The 13,774-nt window shown below is 40.8% G+C and overlaps 1 pseudogene; it reads right to left on the reverse strand.

Moving 5' to 3' along the window:
• Nucleotides 1-4,175: 4,175 nt before the first annotated feature.
• On the reverse strand, nt 4,176-5,134 carry LOC116564218 (annotated as a pseudogene).
• Nucleotides 5,135-13,774: the final 8,640 nt, after the last annotated feature.

Consider the following 13,774-nt stretch of genomic DNA (forward strand, 5'->3'; position numbering starts at 1 on the left):
TGTTGGAAGCTGAACTATGCAAGTTCCTGCCAGCCACTCTTCCACTACAGTTTTCTGAGGACATAATTTTTAAACAGAAAAACAAAAAGTGGACCCACCTTGTACTGGAACCAGGTAGGACCAGAGTCAGCTCCACAGGCCGCTGTGGCAGCTTTGCCAAAGCAGACCCTATGGAGTGAGTTGGTAAAGTCAGGGGAAATGAACCCTCCCTCCTGTGAGGAAAGGGCTGAGTAAACTCAAGTCCTCTTTAGCGAAATGGTCCAAATTCAGATGCATAAGCCTCCCTAATGACCAACCCTGCCACTCTTCTTACACTTCCCTCCTTTATGGTTGGTTTTAGCAGGCAAAGAAAGGAAGGAATACGGTATATACAATTTTATATGTGTATACACACACATACTCGGGGGTAGGGAAAGGAGGGCCATGTAACCCTGAAACAGTTATCACATATCACATGACCCCCACATGAGACTATGTCAGGTTCATGATTACCCCAAAGGTCATGATGAGGTCTGGAGGGAGTGGGTGGGTGAGTGGAAAGAACACTTGGGGGGCCACAGACAGGTGAAAGATGATTTTATTCAGCAGCAGCTCTCATCAACAGTTTTCTCACACTAGCTCTCTATGCAGTTCGCCTTTATCTGGGCTGTCTGCTCCCACACCTGCAGCTGCATGGCCTGCTCTCCCTTGGCTTCAGGGTCAGCAGTTTAAATCTTTCTCTCTGTGGGCATGAGTGAGACGAGCTGTATCCTGGCTCCCCTCTATTAGTCTGCAAAAATGCGTAACTCTGACTCTCTCTTTCCCTGGGCACCAGTGTATCCACCATGTCAAATCATGTTAAGCTGAACCAAGCCCCAAGAGACATGTCTTTTGTACACAGAGTCAGCAGGGCAGTTACACCTTTTACAGAAAATGGCAGTTCAGGGCCAAGTATGAACTTACATAAACAGGTTATATAACAAGTGGAGGCACACACTTGCGCAACAAACTTGCTTGGATATCCTCATCAGCCTATTCATTTACGAAAGCACATCCGTGCACCTTACACTCCACCACGTAGGCCAAGGGAGACATAGGCCTTGGACACACAGCTTTTATACACAGGTTTGGCACACAGGCCTGACATACAAACGTAGGGCACACAGGTCTGATACATACACATAGGCTTCTGGGCACATAAGCCTGACACATAGTCCTATACATAGGCTCTGTGCATACAAGCTCATCATATACACAAGCTTCAATAAACTGCCCAGCTATTGGCATAGATTATCATAGGTGTCAACCTCCTTAGTGATTACTGTTCATATTGCGCTGAGTTCAGATCATTTGCTACTTTGCCTACACATGGTTTTAAGCCATATGGTGTTAGGACTAGGCTGGATTGGGGCAGCAATCCAGGCAAAAGTAGCTTCTCACCTACACCTATCTGTGTACTGTGCACTATTAGGAATGGATGGATGCCTTTCCTAATGGTGAAGACTTAGGATTTAGGGGTGCCTCAGGCCCCATGGCCTTACTTTTCATTAGGACTACAGTTCCCAAGACTTCCTGTAACTCTGCTGCTACGGGACCTGTAATCAGTGTACTTCACTGCTCTAAGTAGGTGCTCCACTTTGCTAAAGTGGATGTCTGTGCTACCCCAGTTCATGAGGTCATTACTCATGAGTGTACCCACCCTGCTGTCGGGTAAGTCGTCTGTACGATGGCTGCAGCCCATCCTGCCATGCTCTTATGAGTCAGAAAGGGCAGAATATAGCGTTACTAACTGCTTTCCCAGTCCAGGGGATGGTTATCCATGAATGGACCCATCCTGTTATCACTAACTGCTTCTTTTATCAAGGAGTACTGGAGCTCAGCTCCTTCCATAATTGGAATCAAAAGCCTACTGGCGTACTCAGATGCTCTGTGTGCTCCCACGGGCCCTAACTGAAACTATCAGTGGTCACATGCACCTCTAGCTTAAATGGGCACCTCTGGTCAACTACCCATAAGGCTTGTACTTGCTGAATAGCCTACTTGGCTACCAGGAAGGCTATCACAGCCGCATCATCCCAATACCAGGCAAGAGGCACATTGCTGCTTCTAAACCTGCAAGAGAATCAGAGGTTAATACAACATCATTAACAAGACCATGACATATGGTGAGGCTATGCATATAGCCCCGAAGTAATACTGTGATAGACCGTTGTCATCCTCCCACGAAAGCACACTGTTCCTAGCTCTCTGGAGCAATGTCAATGGAGAAGAATGCATTAGCCAAGTCCTATCACAAAGTGGCACTGTCCCAGTTCCACTGTCAAGCAATCCATCAAGTCTATGATGGAAGGTCCAGCTGCATGCAGAGGAGGTGTTACCTTATTCAGTTCCTGATAATCCACTGTCATCTGCCAAGTCCCATCAGGCTTTTTTTGACTGGCCATGCCAGAGAATTGTAGGAGTTATGGGTGCCACATACTACTGGCACCTCCTCTAACTTCTTACTAGCCTCAGTTACCTCTGTATGCCACCCCCCCCCCAAGTTAGCAGTACTGATGAGTGGAAGTAACTTGTTGGGGTTGTGGCAGAACTTGGGGCTGGCGATGTGTATGCCCGTGCAGCACTGGCTTTACTGCAGGAACCAGGAGTCTGAATTCTCTGGCTGTGATGTGTAAGTCCAGACCATGCAAAATGTCCACCCCCAGAATATATTCAGGTATAGGAGAAGCATACACCATGTACAGGTAGGGAGGCAAGCACCCAACACCAAGATTCAGAGACACAGGATTCACCATCACTGACTGGCTTCCATAATTGTCAATGAATGCCATGTCTCCTGTGCACAGCGTCAACAGGGCAGTTAACCTTTACAGCAATAGTGCTCAGAGCCAAGTATGAACTTACACAAAGAGGTTATGTAACAAGTGAAAGTGTGTGCTTGCACACCAAACTCACTGAATCATGCAGGCCTGGGTATCCGCCTCGGCCTATTCCTTGACCAAACTCCATCCATGTACCTTACAGCCTGACATTAACAAAAAAGTAATAAAAACCTCCTGGGGGTTAAGTGACAATGTGGTGACAATGTGGATGTGGCAAGAAGGGAACGAGCACACATTTAAGAGTTACATACACATTAGATATTTGTTTGGCAGAGTTCAGGCGAATCCCCAGCTCCTGAACTTGTTTTTAATTCAAGCTGAGCTGCACACCACAACTTTCCTTTAAGTCAGGTGGCCCGCAGGCACAGTTTCCCTACGACCAGGAACAGAAACTTTGGCTCCAAGACAAATGAAAAAAGAGGGAAAAAAAAAGTATTTCCACTTACAACATAAAAATATAGAAACTTCATCAAAGACAGAAGACTATCCAAGAAGTCTACTTCTAGCAAAACTGAATAACGCTGCTTTCTCTGCATTCAGTGCTCAAGTGGTTCTCAGTACAATGTGTTCTTAAAAAATATGTCCACTTGACTGACAGGTTCAACATATTGTTGAATAAACCCAACATGAAATGCAATAGTTCAAAGAAAGAATCAAAAAGAAGTGAGGGAAATAAGTGTTTTGGATAAACTAGCTTAAAATGGGGTTGTTGCCAGACTAAGAAGGCTCGTGACTGGCCCTAGCTCTCCCAGAGCTCTGAGTCGTCTGGGAATTAACGCAATTGTGGTTAACAGTTAATGCTTTTATTAAAATCTGCGTAAATCTTTAAAAATAACCCTTACAACCTAAATTCAACCATGTAAACAGCACTACACACAGCACAGACCTGCCGTGAAAAACAATATACAAAACTGAGATCTGACACCCTTATCAGTTTGTGATGTTAATTCAACCTAACAGTCCTATCCCGCTACCCTGTTCTACACCACCCCCTGCAACACACAAATCTAATTTGTGCGAGAAATAGTGGGCTCATTCTATCTGAAGATTTCAAACAAAAATACACAAAATGTATGTAGCCAGTTTCAAATATTTTGGGAGACTCCCCCACCCCCAAAAAAGAAATAAAATAACCAAAAAATGAAGAAAATGCCTAAAACATGATAAAGCATTTTAGAGCCCTTTCAGATACAAGGCAAAGAAAGATGTAAAATAGAAAATATCCAGATCTTCAGTAAATTCCAGAAAGGTCCTAATGCCTTGGTCAGCTGCACGGCAGTGGCAGATCCTTGCTGCTGCTCCTGGGACAGAGAGCTAAGTTGCCTTCTCTAGACACAAACCCTCAGGCCTGGGACTGTGTACATCTCTCCCTTCCCCTTCTCTTTTCCTTTGCTCCATTTCCCACTCCACAAAGATATCGAAGAGGCTTGGCCAGGCCTCATCTTTGCCATAGTTGCTGAGGTCAAGACCTCACCTCAGTGAAGTTAAAGAACTTGTTCCAAGTGTCCTGGGAGATGCCCTTGATCCCCAAGGAGTTCTCTCTTAGGAAGTTCAGCCATTGGTCCAATATCTGAGGAAGTTCTGGGTAAAGACTAGCTTCTGGATAAACACTAGTATGCACAGTGCAATGGCTATTTCGCGATGCAATCACCACTGCCCTTCAGCATCCAGGTCAAAGTGAAATGTAAACCGGTAGAGAACCTTGAATTTATCCAGTTGTTTAGCTTGTTGAGAGGCTAAGGAATTGTGCACAGATTCCGTCAATTCTGTCTGCATTTATTGCTTTGCAGCCATCAAAAAACTACTTTCTGGTACATCTGCACGTGGTTGCAACGTGGAACTTCTAACCAAAGAGCTGAATCGGAAATTCTGTGAGGTAGGCACACAGGTCATCGCAAAAACATTCCATGCCTTCGTCCAAAATTGCATCCTCCCGCACATCCTTGTAGCACCAGAACAGTTCTTCCAACCCCTGCAAGGAAGACTTCTAGGCATTGAACGTGGATTCTCTCCATGCATCTCCCGAGGACGTCAGCAGAGGGCAGGCCTCAGTAGCAGCCTCCACCTTCTTGGTCCCACTGATGAGGATGTTCCCACCTGGCTTACCACAGGCTGGCATCTACTCCTCACGGTGGCCTGCACCTCGCCTGCTGTGCAACTTGCTGGGGTCACGGGCTCCATTCCTGCTCCTCCATCCCAGGGTGGATTCCATTTCTGCTACTCCATCCCAGGGTCGGTGAGGGATTCCTGGCATTGGTGACACGCTGGCCCATTGTGCTGGTGGCCACGCCTCTAGAGCGCCCCCTCTGGATCTGATGCCCTCGCTACAGCCAGCCCACGTACCTCAACACGCCACCAGCTGGAGGAGCCATCTAACTCACCACTCCAATAGCAAGTGGCATCAACTGGCTTTTTAGGCTGCCCACCTTTCAGAAGAGTTTGTCCAAAAGCAGCGGATCCAAACGTTCCTCCAGTCAAACGCTTCCTGGAAACGACAGAGGCCCAGTGGGTCCAACCCACTTACCATCCCCACTCGCGTTTCCAGTCTCCTTACCGGTGCTGCCACCTCTTCTTTCACCACTGACCCCACCTCTTCACTGTTGGCCCACCGGTGTTGGCCAACGTGGTGGCGACCCCGCTCTCCACGACCCGTATTCCCTTTTAAAAGCCACAAAGCATAAGCTGTAGTTAAAGGATGTCTACTTGTATTATAGCTACTCATGCATGCATCAATCTTCGCTTGAGTGTGAACTTCTTGGGGTAGAAACTATTATATTGATCATTCACCCTTTCCAACCCTAATCCTAAATTTGGAAAAGTGCCCATAGGTTATTGTCATGTGTAGGGAGCAGGATGGCAGTAGTCAGGGCCAGACACAGTTCAGGGAATGGTAACAGAAGAAAGAGCTGGACTCCCAGGACAGGGGCCTCCAGCACATACATAATATTGATTCTTACATATACCAAGTATAGGCTTGAAAGTAGTTTACAGAATTGAATTGAAAATCAGGATCCATTGGCTTCAGCAAATATAGTCAATGCTTTAATTTCTAATTCGTTAAACTGTAGCAATCTATTAGAAGAATGGTCTACCTTTGAATTCACAATTATGTGTAAACTTCAATGGTGGGTTGCTAAATATAGCTCAGAAAAAGTTCCCATAGAGAAGGAATTTGGCTATTTTGTGGAATGATGTTAGATGGGGCTTCCAGATAGAACTTACAAGATAGATCCCTGGTGAGGTAGTTTTGCCTAGGAGAAAAATAAGGTATTAAAAATAATAGAAAATAATCATTTTCTCCCTAATGTGTTTGATAAAGCAAGATCTTTGTAGATTTTTAGCTTGTAAAATATCTTGCCTAATTAGGTAGGGTATTTCCATGAAAAGAGACTGTAGAGCTCTGATTGGTGTACTGGGCTAACCTGTGCCCCAAGTCTCAAGTACAGAACAGAACAACCCTCAGCAAAAGTAGCCTAGACTCTTGGCAGCCTGTATGTAGCAAAGGTTCCTTGGACCCACCACTCCACAAGCCAGGAGCGGAGCAGGGCAGAGGCTCGGCTGTGGGGCTAGAGCGGAAGGAGGAGAAATCTGGCTCCTTGCTGACTAATAATTAATAGAGAGCTGGCAATTGCAGCAGCATCTCATTTCATTCAGACCCAAAACATACCATAGCAAGACTCCAGAGGGCTCTAAATATCTGCTCCAGGTTTTTCTCAGCAACTGAGTCAGAAATAGAATCTCCTCCAGGCAGAAATTTTAACACAGGATCCCTGAGCCTTCTGCAATTTAATCGTGTGGAAAGGCTCGTCATAGTTACCTGCGTGATTTTTTCCCTTTTCCTTTTAATATGTTGCTTTTCCATGAATGCAGGTTTTCTAGGACTTCTGCGAACTTATCTCCAGGGTGTCATACAAAGTCACAGGATTGAGAACTGGAATACTCTAGTCCCTACTCTGTTACTGCCTCATTTTCACATTACCCCCTTGAGCCTGTCTCCTCATTCATAAAATGGGAAGTAGGATTATATCTGCAAGAGAATCACGTCTTGGTGCTTCAGGGGTTCCACTCCATTTTTATTCACATTTCATTGTTAGATATATAATGTAATATGTGCTGATATGGAAAAAAATCTCCATGATAAAGTGGTTTAAAAAAAAAGCACAGTGCAGAAAAGTGCTCTGATATTGAATTTTCAAAAGTGATACACATAAATAACTTATGTAAGTTGGGCATTTCTGCAAGAATAAGGAGAAAACTAGTGATTGCAATTTTCTCTGAATAGTGGAACTCTAGCACTCAGGGAGTGGGTCTTGGCAGTCTGCCTTGGGAGGGAAACTTAGTTTACATTGAGTATACTTTGATCGCATGGATTTTTATTATGCATATACATTTTGATAAAACCATATTATTTATATCAATATGTAGCACATATATATAAACAAACCACATATACAAATAAATGTGTTTATAGATATGTTGAACCAGTGACTAATAATGCTTATGTTAACAATAAAATCACCTGTACTGTTCTTATCATTTGGTTCATTTGATCTAAAATTAGCATGTATCATTTGTGCCGTAACACTCAACTAATGCTAAAAATAATTAAGTATTTTAAAAGAGCAATATTTGAAAAAAAATATATGAAACCTAGTATTTAGATATACTTTTTTTTTTTTTATTAAGGGTTTAACATCCTTAACAAAATTTAGGGTTATTGTGCAGTCTTGGCTCACTGCAGCTTCGACCTCCCAGTCTCTGGTGATCCTCCTGCCACAGTCTCCTGAGCTGGGGCTACAGGTGCACATCACCATGCCCGAGGTGTTTTTTTGTTTTGTTTTGTTTTGTTTTTGTTTTGTTTTGTAGAGACAGGGTTTACCATGTTGCCTAGGCTTAAGTAATGTGTCTACCTCAGCCTCCTAAATTGCTAAGGTTACGGGTGTGTGCATTACATTTTTAACATAATGTAAACTTCCCAAAGGGCCATGGGCTGCTAACCTGACCATTTTTTTTTTTTGTGGGTAAGCCCTGGAATAATGTTTCTACTACTAAGTCTAAAAGTGTATTTGAACTTCCATCTATGCCATTACTTAGAACCTTTACAGTATTCCCTTAGTGTTTCTTAAAATGCAAGTCTCTGTAAGGTTGCTAGGGTTAAAACAGGACAAACAAGAATAGTAGGACAAAAAAACTGGCATCCCATTAAATGATAAGGATAGGCACATGTTCCTGATACGTTGTGGACAATGACTGGCACCTAACACTGAACAGGAACAATAATTCTTCTCTTACTTTGACTTTTATAAGAAATGCTAACAAGTGGTAGAATATTCAATAGCTTCAGGGTAATTTTCCCACTGACCCTCTTTCTAACTACTCAGTAATTGCAGTAAATCCTAAAACTTCAAGATACATGTATTTAAAATATTAACTATGAAAATTAGTAATTTCTAAATTCTAACTATAATAAAACCATAAACAAATTGAATATCAATGGTGATGTAGTCTCCAAAATGTTTCTGTTTATTATTTTTCTTTTATTTATTTTACTAATTTATTCAACAGATATTTAATTAGCACCATTTACGTTAAGCATTGTGCTTGGAACTAGAGATATAGTGGCAAAGAAGATAGATACGGACCTTGCTCTCTGCTCAAGGAAAAATACCTGAATAATTGGTTAGATAATACTAAATGACTTTTATTTATAAAATTCCTAACATGAGTTAAGTTGGATGCCAGACACTTTCATATGCATCATCTCAGTCAATAGCTGTAGGAACTTTTTAATAAAAGCATTATTATCTCCACATTACATATGAGGAAACTGACCCTAAAAGAGAGGTTAAGTGACTTGACCATGGTTCTTAACAAAGAAAAATAAGAGGAATACTCGATTCCTGGGGAAAATTGGAAGTAGCGCTCTTCCCATCTGGTTTTCTCCCCTATTTCATGCATCATGTATTCTATTAGTCTGCTCAATGCTGCTCTTCTATTACAAATATTAACCTGTATTAAAAATATTACAAAAATTAAATATGTTCTTTCTTTTTCATACATTGTGTTGTAAGTTAAGAATTTACATTAACCATCAAATAAATACAGGGAAAATCAGAAAGTGAACTTCACTATATAAGTAATACTTCTTGATATTAGGTATTCTTTGCATAAAACAGAAACATACTCTAAGTTAAAAATGACGACATTATTATAAGTATATTGTGAAGTTCATACACCTGAAGAAAGAGTTCAGAAACTGGCTTTGGAAAAAGCAGAAAGCAGAACAGCGCTAGGTTATCAGTTGCAAAATATTAACCAAATAAACAAAAACAGTCTCTTCTGGGTTGATACGGTTTGGCTGCGTCCCCACCCAACTCTCATCTCAAATTGTAATCCTCATGTGTTAAGGGAGGGACCTATACTTCCCACATGTCGGGAGAGGGAGGTGATGGGATTATGAGGATGGTTCCCCCATGCTGTTATCATGATAGAGAGTGAGTTCTCAGGAGATATGATGGTTTCATAAGTGTTGGGAAGTTCTTCCTTTGTTCTTCTCTCACCTGCCACCATGTGAATAAGGTCCTTGCCTCCCCTTCACCTTCCACCACGATTTTAAGATTCTTGAGGGTCTCCCCAGCCAAGTGGAATTGTGAGTTAGTTAAACCTCTTTGCTTTATAACTTACTCAATCTCAGGTAGTATCACTATAGCAGTATGAGAACGGACTAATACAGGGTTCTGGATATGGCCAACTGAAATAATTAATAACAATCAATACAGCCATTGAATCACTCCATTCAAGTTTCAACTCCTGAAGGGAAAGTTCAATTGTCCTGGCTGATCCTTTGGCTAGGAAAGATGGGACATCCTGACTGACCGCTTCATCCCCATGCCATGCAAAAAGGGAGACGGGGTCCATTTATTAGAAGAAAAGAATAGTTGCTACAGAGAATCCTCAGATGCTACTTATGCACATATTGTTAAAGTGGATGCTGAGTGTCATAATTTTGTGGAAATCACAGGGAGGAATGCAAATGGTCCATGTTGGATTGCCAGATCTAGTGCAGTAGCTGGGATATTCATATAAGTCAATTACAGAGACTTCTTTTTTTGAGACAGTGTCTTGCCCAGTCTGGAGTGCAGCGGTGCAATCAAAATTCACTGCAGATTCCACCTCCTGTGCTCAGATGATCCTTCCACTTCAGTCTCCCTACTGACTGGGACTGTAGGCATGCACCACCACACCAGCTAATTTTTGGTAGAGACAAGGTTTGTCATGTTGCCCAGGCTTGTCTTGAACTCCTGGACTCAAGGGGTGCTCTCTCCTCAGCCTCCCAATGTGCTGGGATTACAGGGGTAAGCCACTGTGCCAAGCCTATTGCAGAGACTTTTAATGGCCTCCCAGGGTTTTCCTTAGTCTCTAACCACCTCACTCTAGCAAGAGCTTCGGACAACAGATATTTATATGTTCTCTAAATTTGTATTATAGTGTCTGTTATTTCAATCTCCTTAGTATGATAAAAGTAGGGACTTGCCCTCTATTTTTCTAAGATACACAGAGTGATGTTTTGAGATGCATATACATTGTGAAATAATCACCAAAGTCGAGCTAATTAATGTATCCATCACCTCACATAGTTACCTTTGTGTGTGTGGTGAGAATATTTAAGGTCTACTCTCAGTAAGCTTCAAGTATAGAATATAGTAAGCTATAGTCACCATGCTGGACATTAGAGCTCCAACACTTACTCATCCTACGTAACTAAAACTTTTTGTACTCTTCAGCCAACATCTCCCCACCTCCCCCAAACCCCAGCCCCTGGCAACTACCATTCTACTCTGTGCTTTTACAAGTTATGTGTTGTTAGAGTCTATGTATGAATGAGACCATGCAGTATTTGTCTTTCTGTGCCTGGCTTATCTCACTTGGCATTATGTCTTCCAGGTTCATTCATGTTCAGGATTTTCTTTATTTTTAGACTGAACAATATTCCATTGTATATGAGTGTGTACATGTATAAAGTAATATAAATGTAAGATATACGATATAATATATAAAGATGAGTCCTTATACATTCATCTGTCATTGGGCGCTTAAGACATTTAGATTGTTTCTATATTTTGGCTACTGTGAATAATACCACAATGAACATGACAGTAGAGATAGCTCTGTGAGACAATGTTTTCATTTCCTTTGGCTATACCTGCAGTGGGATTGCTGGATCATATGGCAGTTCTGCTTTTAAATTTTTTAGGAACCTTCATACTGTTTTCCATAAGAGTTATACTACATGCCTTCTATATTTTAATAACTAAACTGAAGCAGAGTTTTGTGTGTTATGCATTCATTGTCCAACAAACATAAATCATATCGGCTCGTGATTTTCTGTCTATGCAAGGCTCTCAGAATGTCTCTTCTCCTTAAAGAGATTTAAAATACATATCTAACACTTAACGATGTACAGTTAGTTTTTATTCACTTGTCTCATCAATCCACAGCATGTCTAGGTTAGAACTAATACTATAACTATTATTCAGATGAGCAAAATGAGGCATCATAAAAGCTAAGTAACTGGCCCAAGGTATCGTAACTAATTAATGGTAGAGCCAGGGCATAAATGCAGAAGCTGATTCCAGATGTATGCTCATACCTGTAAAACTGTAGTCTTTTCTCAATGATGGATTTGAGTTGATGAAAAGAACATTTTATTTAAGAAACAAGGCTTGAGATTTCAACATTTTGATGTCCCTATAAAGTTTAGAGTACCATGTTTTATACATTTGCATTTTTCCAAAATAGAATATCACTTTATGAAAGTAATACGATGACATCCCTCATGACCTGGAGGCAAACAGAATAGTGTTAATACAGCAAACACTAAAACAATGATTTTGCTCATTTTTAATGAAATTATTTTTATGATTATATCTTCTATTTGTACAGGGCAAGGGCACAGTGCATTTAGATAGAAATTTAAATGAGATTTTTTCCTTTGTAATATTTGTATTACAAATTAGTATGCTTTATAATGTGTATTTATATATAGAAATTATTTTGGATATAACAAATGTTTTATCACTCACAAATGAGAAAAGTTAAAATTCTATAAATTCCTCAAATGCCACTTAAAGGAATTATTTGATAAATATGGTACTATTCTGAAATGGAAACTGAACCAAGAGAGCCTACCATCTCAGCAAGAAGGTTCAGCTTCCCCCAATCAAAAGGCTTTGTTATTGAACATCCGACAACATTAAAAATCATAATTCTAAGCCTTTCATTTGGCCAGGTAAACTAGTCAATCAATAAGCCACCCAACCAATTAAAAGCTATTTGGCGTGTGTGATATTCATGTTAAAGAGCCACTGAATTTCAAGGTTTTTTAACCCTTTATGTCCCTGCACAATGTCACTGTACTTCACATCGCTTGCTCTCCATCTCAGAAAGAAACATCAGTATCTTCCTTTATTTTCACTATGCTACAACACCAACATAGCTCTCAGAAAGGTTTTCGGTCATTAAGTATCTTCTCATTCACATCAAGTTAGGCTATCCTTACGGCTTCTTGTCCAACCTAGGCTTGAACATAGCCCTTCAACTTCCAGTTTTCCAAGAGCAGATACTATCTACTGCCTGAATTCCTTATCCTACACTCAAGTTACAGAACACTATCAGAGAAAGTCTTGGACACTCGTGTAACTGCTCTGATCATTGTGAACACCTTGAAGATTGATGGGAATTCTCACTCTATTGATTTGGTTGAGGACAATTGTAGTAAAAAGGACAAAATTATCTGATTGTCCCTGTGGTCATTCAGTTCTACATGGAGATATCGTCATAATCTTAAATTAATGAAGAGGACTTTGGCTGGATTCGTGTTGCTCTGTTTGGACTTCAAATTCAGAAAACTTAATTGGAATGGAAATTATTTTGAGAGATAAATTCTGAAATATCAAATGACATTTGATGGATGTGCTTCTGATTTATTTTGATAGGCTCCATCAAGGAGTCTTGTTATGTCAATCAATGTGTCTGACCCCTTTTATTTACACCAGGAAATTATAATGTGTTACATCAGCTAGGATCAAGCCAATCTTAAAAACTGAGATGATCTGATGTTATACAGTCTGCGTTAGCTTTGAAATTGCAACATGGAGACAAACATCTATCTGTCACCATAATGTATTTCAATTTTTAATGACTACTTTATGCTCTATGTTGGAGAATACGTTTTAGACAAATGAATAATTACATTGGCATTATCTTGTTTTTATTTCAAATGGTATCAACATCCAAATTGACTGCATAATCCTCATTGGCATTTTCCAAACGCACTTTCACCAGAGCCTATGTCCCAGCATTCCAGCCCCACCACTGTTCCTACCAACCCTTACAATCTTCTACTTCTGAATTTTTCCTCCATCTGTTCTAGCATCCTTTCTTATGCCATTATTTTCTTCCTTCATAGCTTGTATTATTGCAAAATGAATTTCAGTGGCCTTTTTGCTGTTGTTAATATCAGAATCCACTTGATGTAATATTCACTAAGGATTGTAAGCCCCCTAAACCTGAAGACCCCTTGCCAATCTGTTTCCATATTGGTTTCTGTCATTCCAAATTTTTTGCTTCTGTTGATATTGATAATGAATTACATACCCCCTTAAGCACTGGCAAAATGTTTTCCCAGTGCTTTGCATGTAGAAAGTGTTTAATATGAGTTAATTAAATGAGTTATTGAATAAAGCAGACTTGCTGGTCTCAACTGTTTTCTAGCACCCATCCGTCATTGCAGGTGTTTTCTTCTCTCCCTAATTACTCTTTCTACTGCCATGTTTGTTTCTGCTGCCTCAAACTATTTAACCCAGGTCCTCATGTTCCACAATCACTAACTGATAGGTTATTCCTTTCTTCAT

This window comes from Sapajus apella, unplaced genomic scaffold (genome assembly GCF_009761245.1).
Source record: "Sapajus apella isolate SASKATOON/1434 unplaced genomic scaffold, GSC_monkey_1.0 scaffold37, whole genome shotgun sequence".
NCBI lineage: Eukaryota > Metazoa > Chordata > Mammalia > Primates > Cebidae > Sapajus > Sapajus apella.